The sequence below is a fragment of the Hippopotamus amphibius genome, chromosome 12, assembly GCF_030028045.1.
Source record: "Hippopotamus amphibius kiboko isolate mHipAmp2 chromosome 12, mHipAmp2.hap2, whole genome shotgun sequence".
NCBI lineage: Eukaryota > Metazoa > Chordata > Mammalia > Artiodactyla > Hippopotamidae > Hippopotamus > Hippopotamus amphibius.
This window is the reverse complement of record NC_080197.1, coordinates 43,238,330-43,260,544: the sequence shown is the minus strand read 5'-3', so window position 1 is coordinate 43,260,544 and position 22,215 is coordinate 43,238,330.

Here is a 22,215-nt window from a genome sequence, read left to right as displayed (position 1 = left end):
TGTTGTGAAATAATGAACTATAGGATAAGAATGTTTTTCAAAGTACACGGAAATGAGAAGTAATTACTGCTACAAGAAACATGACAAAACCATTATCAGAAAACAATTAAGAAAGGGGATAATTCTGAAACACAATTACAATAAAATAATAAACACACAGAAAAGAAAACTCCCTTTCCATTTTCCAAGATGCAATCACATAATCACATTCTCCTTACAGAAACAGAATCACACACACATATTGGGTATCAAGAAGTTATATTAGAACAGTGCTTAAAAGCAGTATACATTTAAAATAAACAAGAGGAATTATTCTCAAAGTCACATTCAAAGTTATGACAGTGTTAACTTTACAAAACCCAATTCTGATTGGGTCATTCCACTTTTGAAAATGTTCAGTGGCTCTCTATTATTTACAGAATCAGAATGGAAGTCTTAGGTCCAACTCCCTAAAAGTGGAGTCAGGGATTCTTGTGCCGCCATTTGGTGAGGTATGTCCTCAGGGGAAGGGGGGTGAGGGAAGCAGGACAGAACAGGTGGAAGGGGCCGAGCAAGGATGTGGCCCGGGCCGGAGTCTCGGCTCACCCCATTCCACAGGAGCTCTGGGGCACGGACCGCACTGCTGAGCTGCGCCGTCGTGAGGGAAGGAGCAGGCTCTCACATCCCGGTCGCTACTGGCTGCAGGTTTACCTGGTGAGGTCTGTAACCTCTCAGGCATTTCTGGATGAGGTGTCTCCTACAGACCAGGGGAAATTGTCTGCAGAAGAGGCAGAGATGAGTCCACACAGCAGCTAGAGGAAAAACACTGGCCAGGCGAAGGGGTCTGAGTGGGACACCAACAGCAAGCATCTTCTATGCCTTTGTAATCCCACCCGGGCTGCCTTGTTGTCCTCAGCATCTCCTCCCGGCCCCGCCTCCCCCAAGCACGTCACACAGGTACACTTAACAGCAATGACTTCGCAGAGTCTGTTTGCTTGTGCTGAACTCCCCTTTCCTCTTTTTCCTCTTCCAAAGCTCCACCTTATTCTTTACAATCAAGTGCAACTGTTACCCTCTCAACAAAGTCCCTTTGGATCCCCAGAAAGGACTCATTACTTATTTTTCTCTATTTCGAGGCCCTTTGTATGATTCACTCTTACGGTGTAGCCCATCGTTTAAGATGTTTGTCAAGCGCATTAACCCTCTGGTTAGATCATTAGTCCCATGAAGATGGGGGTCACACGTGGCTTTTTTCCTGTCGCCAGCATTGAAACACAGGGTCTGGAGTAGGGTAGAAGCTCTGTGACTGATTGGTGAATAAATCGATGCCTACATGAGAACAATGGTCTTCTCTGGAGAAGAACAAAGTCATTCATTCAGCGTCTGCTTTCTATTCCAACCTGACAATCCGATGAGCTCTGTCACTGCAGTGTCCTATCTGAGCAGCCTGTTTACTCATAGCCTGCGAGGCTTTTAGCCAAAATGCTGCATTGTCCATCTCACTGACGTGGGGCAGGCCAACAATTGAAAGAGGACAGTGAAAGGACCTCATTCAAGCAAGTGCTGATGCAGTTACTGGCATCTGCCACTGGATTCAGTTATCTCCAAAAGGACACGTTGAAAACCAAGGAGTAAAAAGAAGGCGCTGATGTTGAAGCATAGCGGTCAGACTCACCTTTGCCTCGTAGATCTTTTTAGGCACAATGTTCACAATGAACTTGATTATCTTCTCATAGATTTTTTGACCAGTTTTCCCCACTTCCACTTCTTATGAGAGAGATCTAATATTTGTGGAAATGTTTATAGAAGTATGACACGTATACTGAAAAGTGCACAAATCGTACTTAATTCATAATTAATCATAAATTAATTTTTACTCAGTGATCACACCTATAAAACCAGCACCCAGGTGAAGGAGTAGAACATCACCAGCAGCCCGGAAACTTCCTGTGTTCCCTCCCAGTCACTACTCCCCAAGGGCTACTAGCATCCTGGTTCTAAGACCATATATTAGTCCAGGCTGCTTAGCAAGAAGGAGAGTCCTTAGGGGACACTTGTCTACCTGGCGTCTTTCACTCAATATTGTATTCAGGAGATTCAGGTAGGATGTTGTGTGCAGTTGTGGATTATTCACTGCCAATGCCCTGTCACAAGCCATGGCATGAATTACGCCACCACTGATTGGCCACTGCTGTTTACTAATGAGCAGTTGGGTTGTTTTCAGGTTGGGGCTATTGAAATAGCAGTGGCAGAAGAATTCTCACATATATGATCTGGTAAACACAGTGTGCATTTCTGTTGAATTCATTATGTTCACGCAGCATAAACGTATTTGATGGTCCTCTTTCTTTGTCAAATTACTGGACTGTTAGGTAGAAAATAAAGCTAACCACATTAAAAAATAAACTACATTATGAAAAAGTAAATAAAGGAAAAATTGGATACATGAATCAAATGTAACCAAATTTTTTAAAAAATTGATTGATTCTAATTTTTCATTGTTTCATTCTAATTGATTCATTCTATTCATTCTAATTTTTCCTGTATCTGATTTATTTTTCCAAATTGAAGTTTAAAACATGTAGTTCAGTGTGATCAGCAGAAAATTTCAACAGCCACCCCCAAGTAGATATAAAATGTACATTTGGGACGAGAGAAAGTAATTTAACTAATACCAAAGGTGGGAATCTGAAAAACAGGAAAAAAAACAACACTATGCATTTCTGTTGAATTCACGTCTAGGAACAGGATGACCGAATCAGAGCTTTGTAAATACTGCCAAAGAGTTTTTCAAAGCAATAATACCAATTCAAACCTAACTTCTTCCAGTTTTATGAAGAAATATTCCTGACATACATCCTGTGTAAGTTTAAGGTGCACAGCATGCAGATTTGATTTGCATATGTTGTGAAATGACTAGCACAAGTTTTGTTAACATCTATCACATCACACAGATATAACAAAAAGAAAGGAAAAAAATTCTCCTTGTGATGAAAACTCTTAGAATGTACTCTCTTAACAACTTCCCTACATATCATACAGCAGCATTAACTATAGTCATCTTGCTATACATTACATCCTAGTACTTACTTATAACTAGAAGTTTGTACCTTTTGACCACCTGCCTCTGATTCCTCCTCTCCCATACCCCACCTCTGATAACCATACATCCGATGTTTTTTCTTTTTTCTCTTTTAATAAATTTATTTATTTTTGGCTGCGTTGGGTCTTCGTTGCTGCCTGCGAACTTGATCGAGTTGTGGCAATCAGGGGCTACTCTTTGTTGCGGTGCGTAGCCTTCTCAGTGCGGTGGCTTCTCTTGTTGCAGAGCACATCTTGCTTCTCTAGGTGGGTGGGCTTCAGTAGTTGTGGCACATGGGCTCAGCAGTTGTGGCACACGGGCTTAATTGATCCTCGGCATGTGGGATCTTTCTGGACCAGGGATCGAACCTATGATCCCTGCATTGGCAGGTGGATTCTTAACCACTGTGCCACCAGTCCTGATCTCTTTACAAACCTGAATTTTTAAAACTCAGAATTTCATTGTGCAGATTCACCAGTACATTCCCACTAACCGAACCAGCCTGGTGATCAAGCGTGTAAGGTACATAATAGGTATGGCTGGGATCATTCATCCTCTATCACTAAACATAAATTAATCAACATGAAGGATGAGGACATAATTTGTAGCAGATTATTTAGTACATGCACTTAACCTGCGTGGAACAGACCAGGTGACACCAATTTCTATTCCCATTAGCTTTTTCTCCTTTGCTCAGAAATCTTCACTCCATACATTGAACTATTTTTTGGCAACAGAGCACTAAATACTAATACAAATGTATGGTCTTGGAGCCTTATTGCCTTAGCAGGAAATAGCTAATGTCTCATAATTGAGGACTGGGTTCTGAGGAAATTTTTTTTTTATAATTTTATTTATTTATTTACTATTTTTTGGGGGGTACACCAAGTTCAATCAGCTGTTTTTATACATATATCCCCGTATTCCCTCCCTCCCTTGACTCACCCCCCCACCCTCCCTCGACTCCCTCCCATCCTCCTTGTCCCAGAGTCCTCTAAGGCATCTTCCATCCTCGAGTTGAACTCCCTTTGTTATACAACAACTTCCCACTGGCTATTTTACAGTTGGTAGTATATATATGTCTGTGCTACTCTCTCGCTTTATCTCAGCTTCCCCTTCACCCCCTGCCCCCCCCAAACCTCGAGTTCTCCAGTCCATTCTCTGCATCTGCGTCCTTGTTCTTGTCACTGAGTTCATCAGTACCATTTTTAGATTCCGTATATGTGAGTTAGCATACAATATTTGTCTTTCTCTTTCTGACTTACTTCACTCTGTATGACAGACTCTAGGTCTATCCACCTCATTAGATATAGCTCCATCTCACCCCTTTTTATACCTGAGTAATATTCCATTGTATATATATGCCACATCTTCTTTATCCATTCATTTGTTGATGGGCATTTAGGTTGCTTCCATGTCCTGGCTATTGTAAATAGTGCTGCCTGAGGAAATTGATTGTTAAATTTTCATGGGAAGTAAGAGGAGTAAAAGAAAAATCTGTTGGGAAGGGGTGTGTAAGTATTTTTAAATTTCTGTTTTCTCTTTGACACCATGAAATCCATGATTGTGACCATCTGGTTCATGGCTGCTATGCAGACATCTTGTAAAGTGCCTGACACAGAGTAGTTTTCAGTAAACATTCGTGTACTTAAGCGCTCATGATAGTCATCCTGACTCCTGTACGTCTAGGGGAGAGTTCTTAAAGGCAGATAAGGTGTTCAAAGAAACTGTGTGTGTGTGTGTGCATGTTCACGCACCACTATTTTGGTAGACGGACATCATGGCTTGTGATATCATGTGATATCATGACTTTCACTGATTCTGAATTAGAATAAAGGTGAACATGTCTAGTGTTACTTTTCACTTGACTTGATCCAAACCAGTTTGGATCCACACAGGGCTCAAATTAAATGACCAAGGTCACAACTCAATCCAGACTGAAAATGAGGAACTACAGCTGGATGACAAATGGTCAATTCCACGTACGAACTGAATAATGATAAATATGCCCACTGGGTTCTAGAAAGAGTATCTAGACTACATGCACTGTCTCTAACTCCTACAACAATGTCGCAAGGAGGCATCACTGTTCTCACTATTCAACTGAAAATGAGAACAATGAAATGGCTGACCAAAACCACTTACTTAGTAAATGGGAGGAGGGGGGTGATTCCAAGCCTGGGTATATTTGATTCCAAACCCCTTGCTATTTCGGCTGTATCTCAATGCCCAGGAATTATTTATTTAGTGTCAGGATGGAAAATTACAGAAAAAACAAAGCATAACAAAATGTCAAGGCTCCTAAGACTGCGTGGGTTTATGGAGGATGCAGTGCAAGGTTTCTCCCAGGTGGACAAGCCAGCTAGCAACCCTGTTGTGATGCCATGGCAACGTGCAGTATCTCTAGCAGAGGCACCTTAGATGATGGATGCCTGTTTTTTGGTTTGTAGTGTGTGGGGTTTTTTAAGCAGATATTAAGAGAACAAAAAAAATTTTTTTATTATTGGTATCTTTATTTGAAAATCACTCTGCACATGGACCCCTGGAGAAATGCTGCTCCATCTTTCAAAGGCAAATTTGCATTTTACACAGAGAGGGGTTCTTCCTTGTGATCTGCTTTTCAATGGGAGCTCTCCAAGGCCCCTTCCTTATCTTAAGTTTTAAAATGCTATGATTTTACATCTCATCAAATATAATAGAAAAGTTCAAGTTTAATATATCTTGACAAAAATTGCCTTCCTGTAGATTATGCCCTTCAGCTATCATTTTAAATTGTAATTTGCAGTTTTGAAATTCTTCCATAAAAGAAGATGTTTTCTTTAGTCAAAATAGAAGTAACTTAATTTTTATTGTCTGGCTAAATTGATCCACTTTTCTCTTCTCCTTTTGTTTGAAGGAGTTGTCATGAATTTGTAGAGTTGCCCCATTTTCCAGGGAAATAGATGTATTCTTTGGGTCTCAGAGAACGAAAAAAATGTGACTTTAAAATGCACTTAGGATAAAATAGCTACAATTCTATTGTAGTTTTATTATTGAATTCAATTTTTAAGGGACAAAAGATATTAATTAGTTCAGGTAGCCCTCAACACAATTCAATATATATTTTGGAGCAGGTAATAAATATGAGTCTCTCAAGACACTGAAATAAGGTAAAAAGGGTCTCTTTCCTTAAAGAGCCCATAGAGGAACAGGGTTATTTTGAACACTAGTTAGAGAAAGTAAAGGGTCATAGAGAAGTTAGCTTAGAACCGATTAAATAAGTACTTTGCATAAAGCCCACTATGTCTCTGTTAACTTCGTTCAACATTAGTGCTCAAAAATTATGCTGAAAGAATGGATGGCTAGTGTGGTAAATACCTGGAGACAACTTTATTTCATCCATACCTTTCATGAGCCCTAAAAATTATGTGCGCCTCATCTGTACTTTCCTTAGATCACCTCTTCCTGGATGAATATCAAAGACATTCTGAAATTAAAAGACCAATGCTTTTCCTGTGATATTGCAAAGTCCTGGTAAAAATACTTTAAGTGGTATTTAAATGACAACTCTGAAGTTAACAAAATTATTTACAGTTGAAAGAAAAGTCAGACAGATAGAAAATTTATAGAGATCCATGTCAATGATATGCAGTGAAAGTAAACTGAGAGAAGAAAGCTATCTGCCAGGCTTAATTCACATCACTCATTTTAAAATTCACACAAAGGTAGTTAAAATCACTCACATCTTGAAACATCCTCTATTGATTGACAGAAGAATGCTAAATGATGTTGACAAATGATAAGGCACATGAAATAGTCACACTCAAATTTGAGAACTGTTGCTATATGAGTGAATTAGTCTGGTCAGATTGCCATAACAAAATACTCAGACTGGGTGGCTTAAACAACAGACATTTATTTTCTCATGGTTTGGGAGGCTAGAAGTTCAAGTTCAAGGTGCCAACAGCACAGGTTTCTTGTGGGGACTCTTTTTCTGCCTTGAAGATGGATGTCTTCACCTTGCCTTTCCTCTGTGTGTGCACTGCTGGTGTCACTCCCTCTTATAAGGTTACCAGTTCTATTGGATAAGGGCCCCACCCCAGAAAATGGGCATAGAGGGAACCTACCTCAACATAATAAAGGCCATATATGACAAACCCACAGCAAATATTATTCTCAATGGTGAAAAACTGAGAGCATTTCCACTAAGGTCAGGAACAAGACAAGGAATATCCACTCTCATCACTCCTATTCAATGTAGTTTTGAAGTCCTAGCCATGACAATCAGAGAAGAAGAAGAAATAAAAGGAATACAAATTGGAAAAGAATAACTAAAACTGTCACTATTTGTAGATGATATGATACTATACATAGAAAATCCTAAAGATGCCACCAGAAAACTACTAGAGCTCATCAATGAATTTTGAAAAATAGCAGGATACAAAATTAATGCACAGAAATCTCTTGAATTCCTATATGCTAACAATGAAAAATCAGAAAGAGAAATTAAGGAAACAATCCCATTCACCACTGCAACAAAAAGAATAAAATAACTAGGCATAAACCTACCTAAAGATACAAAAGACTTGTACTCAGAAAACTGTAAAACACTGATGAAAGAAATCAAGATGACATGAACAGATGGAGAAATATACCATGTTCTTGGATTGGAAGAATCTATATTGTGAAAATGACTATACTACCCAAAGTAATCTATAGAGTCAACGCAATCCCTATCAAATTACCAATGGCATTCTTCACCGAATTAGAACAAAAAATTTTACAATTTGTATGGAAATACAAAAGACTCCAAATAACCAAAGCAATCTTGAGAAAGAAAAATGGAGCCAGAGGAATCAGGCTTCCCAATTTCAAACTATATTACAAAGCTACAGTAATCAAGACAATATGGTACTTGTACAAAAACAGAAAAATGGTACAGGATAGAAAGCCTGTACATAAATTCACACACATATGGTCTAATTTCTGACAAAGGAGGCAAGAACATACAATGGAAAAAAGACAGACTCTTCAATAAGTGGTGCTGGGAAAACTGGACAGCTACATGTAAAAGAATGAAATTAGAACACTACATAACACCATACACAAAAATAAACTCAAAATGGATTAAAGACTTAAATGTAAGGCCAGACACTATAAAACTCCTAGAGGAAAACATAGGCAGGACACCCTATGACATAAACCATAACAAGATCCTTTTTGACCCACCTCCTAGAATAATGGAAATAAAAACAAAAATAAACAAATGGGACCGAATGAAATTTAAAAGCTTTTGCACAGCAAAGGAAACCATAAACAAGACTAGAAGGCAACCCTCAGAATGGGAGAAAATATTTGTAAATGAAGCAACTGACAAAGGATTAATCTCCAAAATACACAAGCAGCTCATGCAGCTCAATATCAAAAAAACAAAGAACCCAATCCAAAAATGGGCAGAAGACCTAAATAGACATTTCTCCAAGGAAGACATACAGATGGCCAACAAACACACGAAAAGATGTTCAACATCACTAATCATTAGAGAAATGCAAGGCAAAGCCACAATGAGGTATCACCTCACACTGGTCAGAATGGCCATCATCAAAAAATCTAGAAACAATAAATGCTGGACAGGCTGTGGAGAAAAGTGAACCCTCCGACACTGTTGGTGGGAATGTAAATTGATACAGCCACTATAGAGAACAGTATGGAGGTTCCTCGAAAACCTAAAAGTAGAGCTACCATATGACCCAGCAATCTCACTACTGGGCATATACCCAGAGAAAACCATAATTCAAAAAGATACATGTACCAAGGTGTTCACTGCAGCATTGTGAACAACAGCCAGGACTTGGAAGCAACCTAAATGCCCATCACCACATGAATGGATAAAGAAGATGTGGTACATATATACAATGGAATATTACTCTGCCATAAAAAGGAATGAAATTGGGTCATTTATAGAGACGTAGATGGACATAGAGAGCGTCATACAGAGTGCAGTAAATCAGAAAGAGAAGAACAAATACTGTATGCTAACGCATATATATGGAATCTAGAAAAATGGTACTGATGAACCTAGTGGCAGGGCAGGAATAGAGATGTAGCTGTAGAGAATGGACTTGAGGACATGGAGGGGAGGGGAAGTTGAACTGTAGTGAGAGAGTAGCATAGACATATACACATTACCAAATGTAAAATAGATGGCTAGTGGGAAGCTGAGCAGAGGGAGATCAGCTCAATGCTTTGTGAAGACCTAAAGGGATGGGCTAGGGAGGGTGGGAGGGAGGCTTAAGAGGGAGGGGATATGGGGATATATGTACACATGTAGCTGATTCACTTTGTTGTACAGCAGAGAATAACACAATACTGTAAAGCAATTATACTCCAATAAAGAAAAAAAATTTAATTAAAAAAATAAACTTAATTATTTAAAGACCCTATCTCTAAAGACACATTGGGAATTAGGGCTCCAAAGACACACTGGGAATTAGGGCTCCAACATAGGGATTGGAGGGTACAATTCAGTCCATAAAACTGGGTATCACTATCAATCTCAGCGCGGAAATCTCTAACATCTTACAAAACCACTACATAAATTGGCCAAGATCCTTCTTGGACCCAGGTCTTTGAGAAAGAAAACTGTAAATAAAAATTGTTTCTCCAAAAGGTTAGCCTTTCTCGTGTAGCAGCATGATTTCGATTGGAATAGTAATATCCTCCTGGCTAATTTGTTGAGTAATTCTGTACTATTGCATCCCTTGAGAAATGGTTTAATTTATATTTAGACATAATTGGTTTTCCTCTTCTTCATCATCCAGTACTTAAAATTCACCCAAATTGTTCCAACATTTACTACCCTTCCCCTGGAACATTGCCAGCTTCAGCAACGCTTTTTTCTTCAAAATGGAAGCTCACATAAACACTTATCAGCCTCTCAGCTTTTGAAAGTAACTTTCTTTTCCCAACTTGGGTAAATGAATAGAAAACAATTGTTACTTGGGCTACTATACACTAAATTATCACAGTAACAGTCCACGAGTCAGGTTTCTCCTGCACTCTTTTGAGCCCTTTTCCTGCAGGAAAATTTTCAACCTCCCAGTTTTCTCATTGTGATTTTGTAGGACCTGAAAACACACTAATGGTAGAAGTTCTTTCTGATTTTCTTTGCCCTTTGCCTTTGATGTTTGTTGTTGTTGATGTTTACGGGCCTTCTTTGCTTACTCTGCATTGGTATCCAGACACTTTGAAGGTGCAAATAAGAAGCGTACTTCTCCAGGTGTATGAGAGATGGCGTCCTGGAATGATAACAACATTTGGGCTGAAGAAGATTTGAGTTCTGATTCTGATTCTGCCAAATACTAAGTATACACCCTTGAGAAAGCTGCTTAACTTTTTGTGTCTTACCTTTCTCATCTAAGTATAGAGGATAAAAGCAGACTTAAAGAATTGCTGTAAACATCACAGATTTTAAAATATACTACATTGTTGGGTATACAGGAGGGGTGTCATCAATCCTCATCAGTGTGTAGATAACTACACACAGAGATGACGCTGTGTGAATTCAGATTTCCCTGGATGGAGCATAATGGTAGGTCAAGTTCCTCCCCTGAGCCTCAAATAGTTATTTCCAGGACACCCTAGGGGTGGGTCTCACTTGAATTCACACACTATCCCTTGCTGCCTTCCCTGCTAATCCCCCTGGTTGACAGTCTCCAACAGAGAAGCAGCTGTCACCATTCTCTGCAGCGCAGTGACCACTGTACTGGCTGAGCTGCTTCCTTGAGCTTCCAAAGCTTCCAACCACGGATCCATGCAGGCTTCCCTGGAGCCCCAAAAGCCTACAGAGGGAAAGGAAGGCTCCTTCTAAAGCTGGGCATCTATGAAGGGCATCTGGGTCAAGAGAACATCTTGGTCTGTCCCTTTTTCTCTAGGCATCTTTACAGAACAAACACATAGATTTTGCTTCTCTCCAAACAAAAATAAAGTGAAAACCCATTATGCAAATCTGACTCCTGCCACCATTTTCTCAGATTTGTGTCTTCTTGTTTAACTTTCAGTGTCATCCAAAAGCAGTACTTTCCTTTTTTCACTGATAAATATAGGTACCCGGCCTTGTCTGATTGCATTTTTTAAGACTATTGGATCTACTGCCCATAGATTTTAGGTCAATATGTCATGGATTATCTAAAGTTTTTGTAATTTCAGGTAAATTTTTATTCTTTTAAAAATTAAGACATTCTGTTTCTATATCCTGCTCCAAAAGGACACGTCTATCCACCTCCACACAGGTGTTTTCCCTCACAGGGATCACGCTACCCAGTTCAAATGTTTCTGTCCTATATAGAATGGGGAGTTGTTCCATTTACAAGGTGTAGGTAAAATAACTTAATTCAGGCGGTTTCTAGTTTCCTTATATCTATCTCACTTCTAAGACATAAGAGCCCATTAGCAACTTGACCGTTGACAGCCACAATCCTTAGAAATAGGGTTTAGAAAGAAAAAGAGAAACAGTATTTTTCTACTCAATTAGGTTTTTAACGTAAAATAACTTTTTTATTTAAAAAGGGTAAATTGAGGAATGGAGACACCTTCTGTCTGATTTATACCTTTGTCATCTCACTGATTTTCTCTCTAGTCACTGCTCACTCTGACCCTAGTTTTACTCCCAGGCTTGGGTCAAAGCTATCCATCTGCACTGCTAGCTTGGGGTTTGAAACTCTCTGTACTGGTTATCAGTTATTGTGTTCAATCTTTGAAAATGCATCTTAAATGTGTTCCTCAGTTATCAATGGCTTCATAGAGTGACAGTTTCCAACAGCCTACTGTTCACTGTGCTCAGAACACTGAAGCAGGAGAGGCGAGCTGCTCTAGCCGAGGGAAGGAGAGTAGCAATCCCAGCAGCTAGCTCGTGACACTCACGACTTATGCTCCCAACACTGCTGAGCACTTTATATTCATCAGGCCATTTGCTGGGTAAGCACGGGGATTAACAGCACGGCTGTTTACTCTGCGATACCTGACTTTGTTTAAGACGGTCCAGCTGAACTGGCAAAGCACACATCTCGGTGAACCCACTCCCCCAGAAACAATGAAAACACAAGCGGGATGGTCAGATTCAACCATTTCAGGATTCTGCAATTTAACCGAAGGCACAAAACAAAATAGCTATTCAAAAAATATCTATTAAAGAAAAACTGCTGAATCTCATGAAAAAAAAAAAAGAGTGGAGTCTGTGTCATTTTCAAGTAGGAATCTTCCCATCCCCCTCCCGCCCCAGCTGAGGGGTGAGGTAGCGGTGGATGCCTGCAGCCTCAACAGGGCGCTGGCCTCTTAGGCGCTCCATCTGACAGTCTCTGACAGTCGATCTTTTGATCAAATTAGCAGCTCCCTGGAAAATCCCCAGGCCCCGGGTTGTTGTCTCTATTTGATTTGACCTGAAGTTTAGATCAGGTGAAAAAAGTTCTGTCCTCGGGGCATTAGTGAAAAGAATAGCAATCCACTGCTAACACTAAACATCACAGCTGCCCGAGGCTGTAGCTTCATTTGAGACCAACAAGAACCTCACAAACATGCAAAAGGAAGATTTGGAGAACTAGAGAACCACAGGGAACTTTGAAAAGCTCTGACATATTCCCGAGGATCTAGAAGACTGTGCACATGTGCAGGGCTGGGCCCATGACCAGGGAGGTCTCCGAGCCCAGGAAAGACCTGAGCAAGGAGAAAGCCCAGTTGTTCTCTTTTGACAGACCCTGAAGTCCTAAGCAAGCAGCAAGCAAACGCTAAGGCCAACTTCTATACTGCCTGAGGTTTGAAAAGGTGAGCTTCCAACAGAACTTCATGCAAAAGGTGGGAAGTACATCTACTGTCTCAAGGCAGTTAAGGAAATCATCCGTGACCCATGTAACCACTGAGGTATCCTGACATGTGGTAGACACTTGGTCCCAGTCTTAAAAATAAAAACAAGAATTTTTTTTTTTTTAAAGCTAGCAGAAAACACACTGTAGAGAATATTTTTAGAATCTACAGATTAAGTCTAGGGAACTTGTTGAACAAAAAGCAGTAACAAGAAACAGCAACAACCACAAACAGCAATAACAACAACTAGGAGTAGAAGGGTGAGGGGGAAATGTGCTGTCAGAGTTGTCACAATACATTATCTACGATGTCCAGATTTCAACCACAAATTACGAGACGTGCAGAGAGACAGGAAGGGATTGTCTCTACAAAAGAAAAACAGAAACAAAAACAAACAGCCAATAGGAAATGTCTCTGAAATGGCCCAGATGTTGGCCAGGTACATAAGGACTTTAAGTCAATTTTTATAACTATATTCAAAGAACTAAAGGAAATCATGTCTAAAGAATTAAAGGAAGGTGTGACAATGGTGTGTCTCCAAATATAGTATATCGGTAAAGAGATAGAATTGTAAAAAGGAATCAAATAGAAAGTCTAGTAGGAAAGGTAAATAACTGAAATTTAAAATTCACTAGAGGGACTCAAAAGCAGATTTGAGCTCAGTTGAGAGTATTTAAGGTAAGAAAAATAGTCTGGCAATTCCTTAAAATCAAACACAGGTAAAATGTGACCTAAGAATTCCACCCTGAGGTATATACACAAATGAATGGAGAACATGTCCACATAAAAATGTGTATACTAATACTCACAAAACAACCAAAAAGCGGGACAACCCAAATGTCCGTTAACTGATGAACAGATAAATAAAATGTGGCACAGCCCTACAGTGGAATATTATTCCATCATAAAGAGGAAAGAAGTACTCACACATGCCACAGCATGAACCTTGGAAACATTGTGCTAAGAATCCAGTTACAGAAAAACACATACTGTGTGATCCTGTTTATATGAAACGCCCAGAATAGGCAAATCCATAGAGACAGAAAGTAGATCACTGGTTGCTTAGGGCTGGGGCAAGGGCGGGGGTTGGGGGGGGTAGGGGATTTACTGCTCATGGGTGTGGGGTTTCTTTTTCTGGTGATAGCAGTGTTCTACAATTTGATTCTGGTGATAGTTATGCAAGTTTGTGAATATACTAGAAACTACTGAATTGTATGCATGTTATAAATGGGAGAATTTTATGGTATATAAATTGTATCTTAATAAAGCTGGTTAAAACTTTTTTACTTAACCTCTCTGATCCCGGGATCCCATATCTGTAGAACACTAAACTGTGCAGTGAGGATTCAGTGAGATCTGTGAATTGAGTGCCCCAAACAGCCCAAGACGTGATTTTTTTCCAGCAAGTTTTCTACCAATTTTCTTGGAAATGTAAAAGGAAGAAACAGCAATTGAGTGGGTATGTTTTGTTTTGTTTTTTACTGTTGGATCCAATTAGAATACAGTCACAGTTCCTTCTCAAATGAGAAAGTATCTCCCTTCAGTAAATATTAAAGACTGATATTTAGCCAAAACCATTCACGAGCTAAAATATCTTTCATTCTTATAAACAGCTTTCTTTAAGAATTTACAGTTGTAGATTTTAAAAATATATGGGACTTCAACAAAGTTTTAAAACAAATAAATATATGGCTTTAGATTCGCAATGTGTCTACACAATGCACCAACACTGTTACTCTATGGTGAGAGTTGGAGTTTAACTACCAAGTAAATTTTCTCAAGATTATGAAGTTAGAAAATAAGAGCAATGTCTATTAAGAATCTCCAAAAGTACATACAGTAGAATGAATACATTTCCCATGAATTCACCATGGAATCCTTTCCCTCTTAACGATGCTTTTGGGACCACTGCTCCACAAAACACATTTTGGGAAACTGATATGTGAGCAATATGTGTGAAATAACTCTTCTTTCCTCTTCCATGAGTGGACTTTTATGCATCTGCTAAGGCAGTAGCTGTTCTGTTTGTGATGCTGATAAAAGGTATGCTTCTTGTTTCCAGGGCAAAAAAAGCACATAAATTTTACTTGTAATTTCAGGATGTCTACAGCCCCTCTCTAAGGGACAATAGTTAATTTTAAATTCTTCCAAAAAGTGAAGCATCTTCTTGAACCATGTGAACTAACTTTTGCCATGGAAATTAACAATCTTCATGGTTTCTTCCAATATTCTGTATTCCAGACACTAAGGATGAAATTGTTTTACACAAAATGTTATTATCTGAGTAAGAGCAGTCTTTGCCTCCATTTTTGAAAATAGAAAGATATGACATTCCTAAGCCTCTTCTAAAGAATATGACACTGTAAAACTTACTTGATGATCAAAAATAACACCCACAGTAATACTGAAGTGTCTGAGTTCAGAAAACAATGCAGAGTAATTACATTTTGAATCTGTAGCACCTTTTCATCCAAGGTGTTCACATAATCCTTGAAGATAACCAAAGCTTTGTGTTTTCTGTGACTATATTTTAAATATTCTCTAGCTCAAGTACACACGTATTTGTCTGTACGTACTCAACTTTGTTCGTAAAACAGAGTCCCTGTACTCACATTCATTTTAAAACAAAAGATTAACCTATATGCATCTTCCTTGGCTCTAACAAGGAATAGAAACAGGTCAGGAAGAGGAGAATGTATCAGATGGAATGTTGGGGTGTGTGGGGGTGGTCCTTGAGCTTCTAGGGGCTGGAGGATAAACTTAAAAGAAGCAGGGCACAATGCCAATAAACTTTTCTACTTTACATATGAGTCAAACGTATGTTTGGTAGTTACAATGTTTCACATCAGCCACTGTGCTAGATACTCAGGATAAAAAGGTGTTCCCTGCTTCTGACATGGTCTAGACCAGTGTTGACCAACAGAAATACACTGTGAACCATCTACATAACTTTACAGGTTTCCATTTTATTTTTTAATTAACATGAAGTCAAGTCCACTTCTGATACACAGTTCTGTAAGTCTGGGCAAGGGAATGCTGTATTAGTTTTCTATTGCGATCATAACACAATACCACATATTGCATGAAACAACATAAATGTAATATTATCTTACAGTTCTAGAGGACAGAAGTCTGACATGATTTTCACTTGGTTAAAACTGAGGCATTGGCAGGGCTGCATTCCCTTCTGAAAGTTTCCTTGCCTTTTGCAGCTAGAGGTTTCCCACATTCCTCGGCTTGTGGCCCCCTTGCCCCATCTCCAGAGTCAGCAGAGGCAAGCTGAGTCCTTCTCAGATCACATCACAGTGACCTCCTTTTCCACCTCCCTCTTCCACTTTTAAGAACACTTGTGATTATACTGAGCCCACCTGGATAATCCAGGATAATTTCCCTATTTTAAGATCAACTGATTAGAAGCTTTAACTCTATCCACAACTTTAACTCCTCTTGGTCATGTAACCTATTTACTGGTTCTGGGAATTAGGAGGTGGACATCTTTGAGTCAGGTACCTACCACCATAGTCAGGACTCTGAACAGTTCCAGCCTCCAAAACAACTCCTTCTCTCTCCTTCCTTGTATTCAAATATTCCACGCCTCCCTCCCCACCCCCCACCCCTCCCTGAGCTAACCCTGGCAAACACTGATGGGTCCTGCATCCCTTTTGTTTGCCTTTCCTGGATGTCATATACATGGAATCATACAGTAGTAGCCTTTTTGAGTCTGGATCCTTTAAACTAACACAATAATGTAATTATTTATGCATCTTGTGGCAAGTGTCACTAGTCCGCTCCCTTCTTCTGGTGAGTGGTCTTTCTTCTAGGAATGTAGGTTATATCCTTTCACCCACTGAAGGACATTTTGTCATGTCCAATTTTGAAGATAAAGTTGCTTATAAACATCTGTCTACAGGTTTATGTGTAAACATAAATTTTCATTTCTCTTGAGTAACTACCCAGTTGTGAGACAGGTGGATCATAGAGCAAATGTGTGATTAACTTTGTAAGAAACTTCCAGGCTCTTTTCCAAAGTAGCCATACCATGCTGCAGTCCCACAAGCAATGCATCTCTTCTAGTTGTGGAACATCTTCATCACACTTAGCATTTTTTTTTTTTCTTTTACTGCAGCTATTCTAATAGGTTTGTAGTGCTATCCTCTTGAGGTTTTAATTTGCATATCCTTAATGGCTAATGATGTTAGACACTTTTCATGTGTGTATTTGCCATTCACATATCTACTTCAGTGAAGTGTCTGATCAAATATTTTGCAAATTTTATTATTGGGCTGTTTGTTTTCTTATTAATTAATGAGTTTTGAGCATTCTTCATATATTGTGGATAAACGTTCTTCGTGAGATATTCAATTTGCAAATATTTTCTCATAGTCTGTAATCCCTCATTCTTTGCCTTTCAAAGAACAGAAGTTTTAATTGTGAAAAACTATCACTTTTTCTTTTATAGATTGTGCTTTTGTTGAGAACTCTGCTTAACCGAAAGTCACAAAGATTTTTGTTTCTTTGTTTTTTAATATGGTCAATTAAATTGACTGTCTCTTGAATGTTAAATAAATCTTGTTTTCTTGAAATACACCCCACATGGTCATGAGGTATTATCTCTTTTTTAAATTGTTGGGTTAGAAATGCTAAAATTCTGTTTGGAATTTTTGCACCTATGTTCCCAAGGGAGGGATGTTGGTCTGTACTTTCTTTTTCTTGTAATATCTTTGTCTTATTTTGATATCAGGGTTATGGTTGCCTCAGAGAAAGGGTTAGAAAATACTGCCTCCTTTTCAATTTCCTGAAGACTTTGCCTACAATTGGTATTATTTCTTCCTTAAATGTTTGACAGAATTCACCAGTGAAGCCATCTGGGCCTGGATTTATCCTTGGAGGAAGGCTTTTAACTATGAATTCAATTTCTTTAAATTATCATGATAAAGTAATTACATATCCTAATTACAAGATATAGGGCTGTTCAGGTTATCCATTTCTTTTTGGGTCAGCCTTGGCAGTTTGGGACTTTCAAGGAATTTGTCCATTTCATCTAGGTTATCAAAGTTAGTAGCATAAAGATGTTTATAATTTTCCCTTATTATATTTTAAACATATGTAGGATATATAGTGGTATTGAAACTGCTAGGTGGTGTTTCAGGGGGGCTCCAAAGAGCTCTGCTCCTTTATGTCTCATTGCAGAAAGAATTCAGTGAGAAGCAAAGTCATAGATAACAAGTGATTTATTGGAATAAGACGCTTGCGAGGCTTACCACTGGACAGGCGAGCATTTAGCTGTGCTGAGTACTTAGTAAGTTACATTTTTATAATCAAAGGAAGAAACGAGACGGGGAGAAGACCACCTTCTTTTTCATTCTTGAGTAGACATCACGCTTCTATCATCAACTGCTCCTCCAGGCTGGGCAGGGGAGTTTTGTCCATACATGGTCAGGCCAGGACTGTCATGGCACTATGGAAAAATTACTTCAGGCCTCAGTACGATGAGGGTTTTTCACTTTGAAATGTCACCTTCCATAAATGATTGTTTTTGTGTGTGTGCAAAGAGCATGTCCTGGGGGTCATTAACTTATTGACACCACTGGGCAGGTTGCAGGCCTTATTTTCCACTATTGTTTTATTGTTTTATTTTTGGGGGGCAAGTCTCATGCTTCTGTTGCCTGCTTTTGTTGCTAAGCAAATTAGCTTGTTATTAGGCATGACAATCTGGCTTTGATGCTAAGCAACTTGTTCTGCTTTATGAGTCAAGCAAGCCCACATTGTTTCAGGATTTTCCCATTACTTTCTTGAGTGATAATTAATCTTACCATGGTCTCCCAAAGCCCCCTAAAGATCCCACTCTATCTACAATCCCCTAATGGGGTTTCTGAGCTAACTATTTGACTATCCTACTCTATCCCTATCAGTATCATCTTTCTCATTCCTAATATTATCTTTTTCCCTGATAACTCTAACTAGAGGTTTATAACTTTTATTGATCATCACACAAAAGTCCAGCTTTCGGTTTCACAAATTATCATTAGTGTTTTCCTATGTTTGACTTCTTGAACTTAAACATTGATTTTATTTCATTTATTGATTTTATTTACTGATTTTATTTTTTTATTTCCTTTCTTCTGCTTACTTTTTTTTTTTTTTTTTTAATCTTTGGGTGCGTTGGGTCTTCATTGCTGCGCATGGGCTTTCTCTAGTTGCTGCGAGTGGGGGCTACTCTTCATTGCAGTGCACAGGCTTCTAATTGTGTTGGCTTCTCTTGCTGTGGAGCATGGGCTCTAGGCATGCAAGCTTCAGTAGTTGTGGCACACAGGCTCAGTAGTTGTGGCTCATGGGCTCTAGAGCACAGGCTCAATCGTTGTGTTACACAGGTTTAGTTGCTCCACAGCATGTGGGATCTTTCTGGATCAGGGCTCAAACCTGTGTTGCCTGCATTGGCAGGCAGATTCTTAACCACTGTGCCACCAGGGAAGTCCCAGACTTTATTATTAATTTACGTCCTTTTTGTCTAGTTTCTTGAGGTGTAAGCTGAGGTCATTGATTTGAGACTTTCCTTCTTCCGTGAAATAAGTACTTAAACATACTACAAATTTCTCCCTAAGTTCTGTTTTAGCAATATCTACAAATTTTGTCTTATTTTCATTCAATCCAAAGTACTGTCTAATTTTCCTTTGATTTCTTCTTTATCTCTTGGGATATTTAGATGTGTGTTATTTGGTTTCCAAATATGTAAGAATTTTCCAGAGATTCTTCTGCTATTGATTTCTATTTTAATTCCACTGTGATAAATAAACATTCTTAGTATGACTTTAATCCTTTTAAATTTACTAATACTTGTACTATGATCCAGAATATGGTCTGTCGGTAAATGTTTCATGTGCACATGAAAAGAATGTTTTGTTAAATGTTATAAAGAAAGTTTCTTTATACTTATTGATTTTCTGCCTACTTCAACAATCAATTATTGAGATGGGGCATTGAATTTCTGATTATAATTGTGGATTTGCCAGTTTGTTCTTTCTTTTCTATCAATTTTTTTTTTATGTATGTTGAAGTTCATTATTAACTAAATAAACTTTTTAATATTATTATGTCCTCTTGATGAAGTTACTCCTTTATCACTATGAAGTGGCCTTCTTTATCTGTGGTAATATATTTTGCTCTAAATTGTTAGTCTGGTATTAATACAACCACTTCATCTTTCTTTGCTTAGTATTATCATGATATATCATTTACCAAACTTTGACTTTAATCTATTTTGTATCTTTCTATTTAAAATGGGTTTCTTATAGGCAGCAGATAGTTGGGTCATGATTTTTTTCATCAATCTGAAAATCTCTGCCTTTTAATGGGGCGGTGGGGGGGGTGAGAGGATTATACCATTTACATTTAATATAATTATTGATAATGATGAAGTTTAAATCTATCACTTTGCTAGCTGTTTTTCTATTTGTCCCATTAGATCTTTGTTTCCTTTTTCTATTTTTCTGCCAATAACCCATGTTTTTTTTTTTTTTTTAACTTCAAAATATTTGAGATTTTCCTGATACCTCTTTTATACTGATTTCTTTTTTTTAATTAATTAATTAATTTATTTATTGGCTGTGTTGGGTTTTCATTGCTGCATATGGGCTTTCTCCAGTTGCAGTGAGTGGGGGCTACTCTTCATTGTGGTGCACGGGCTCCTCATTGTGGTGGCTTCTCTTGTTCCCAAGCACAGGCTCTAGGCACATGGGCTTCAGTAGTTGCAGCACATGGGCTCAACAGTTGTGGCACATGGGCTTAGTAGCTCCATGGCATGTGGGATCTTCCTGGAGCAGGGATTGAACCCATGTCCCCTGCATTGGCAGAAGGATTCTTAACCACTGTGCCACCTAGGAAGTCCCTATATTGATTTCTAATTTAATTCTGAACAGTGAGAGAATACTATTACACACTATTTCAGTTTTTAAACATTTGTTAAGGTTTGTTTTATGGCCCAGAATATGATGTACTTTGGTGAATGTTTCAAGAGTGCTTGTAAAGAATGTGTATTCTTCTGCTGTTGGGTGTAGTGTTCTGTTTGAGTCAATGAGGTCAAGTTGATGGATAATATTTTTCAGTTTTATTTATCCTTGCTGAGTTTTTGTCTAATTGCTCTGTGAGATTCTGAGAAAGAAGTATTATAGTTGCCAAGAACAGTTGTGAACAGTTGTCTACTTCTTTTTTCAGTTTTACAATTTTTTGCTTCATGTATTTTGGAACTTTTTTGCTAGGTACAAAGACATTTAAGATTCTTATGTCTTCTTGATTAATCGATCTGCTTATTTATGCTAATTTTTCTTAGGCCTTCCGGTTCTCTTTTAAACGGGTTTGCATGTTACATCTTTTTCCATTCTTTTAGCTTAACTATATCATTTTATTAAAGTGCGTTTCATGTATACAGCACCTGGCTGGGTCTTAATTTCCCATCTGATCTGATGAGGATTGAATGGATTAGTTCTACCATTTTACCATCTAGTTCCTCTTTGCCCCCTACATTTTTGATTCTTTAGTTTCCTTTTTCTTGCCTAATTTTGGATTATTTGGACAGTTTTAATATTTATGTAAATTTACCTACTTTTTTTTTTTTTTACTATATCTCTTTGACAGTCATACATGTTTTAAAGAGTTTTAAGAGGAAAAATATAGTCCTTTATACTTACCCGGGTATTTGCATTTCTTTTCCTCTTCCTTTATTCCTGATGTTTCTTGTTTCTCTCTGGAATCATTTCCCTTTAGTCAACAACTTTTGTTAGCATTACTTTTACTGTAAGTCTACTGGCTACAAATTGTCTTAGTCTTCCCTTCATGTGAAAATGTGTTTATTCAGTCTTCATTCATAAAGGGTATTTTCTCTGCAAATAGGTTCTAGGTAGACTGTTTTTATTATTATTATTATTATTATCATTATTATCTTTTTTCTTTCAAGCACTTGTAGAATGTTATTCCAGTTTACTGGCCTCCATGGTTGATAAGAAATATGTAGTCATTTGAATCGTTGTTATTTATAATGTGTGTTGCTTTTCTGTGGCTACTTTCAAGTTTTTTTCCTTTATTTTGGTTTTCACTAGTTATATTACTATATATCTCAGACAGCTTTTTTGGAATTTGTAAATTTATGACTTTGGACAAATTTGGGAAACTTTTATTCCTCATTCCTTCAAAAAAATTTTTTCTGCATCAAACTCTTTCCCCTTCCCTCTGGGACTCCAATGACATGACTTGTTGATATTGTCTCATGGGACACTGAGGCTCTGTTCTTTTTTTTTTTTTTTTAATCTTTTTTTTCTGTGTTC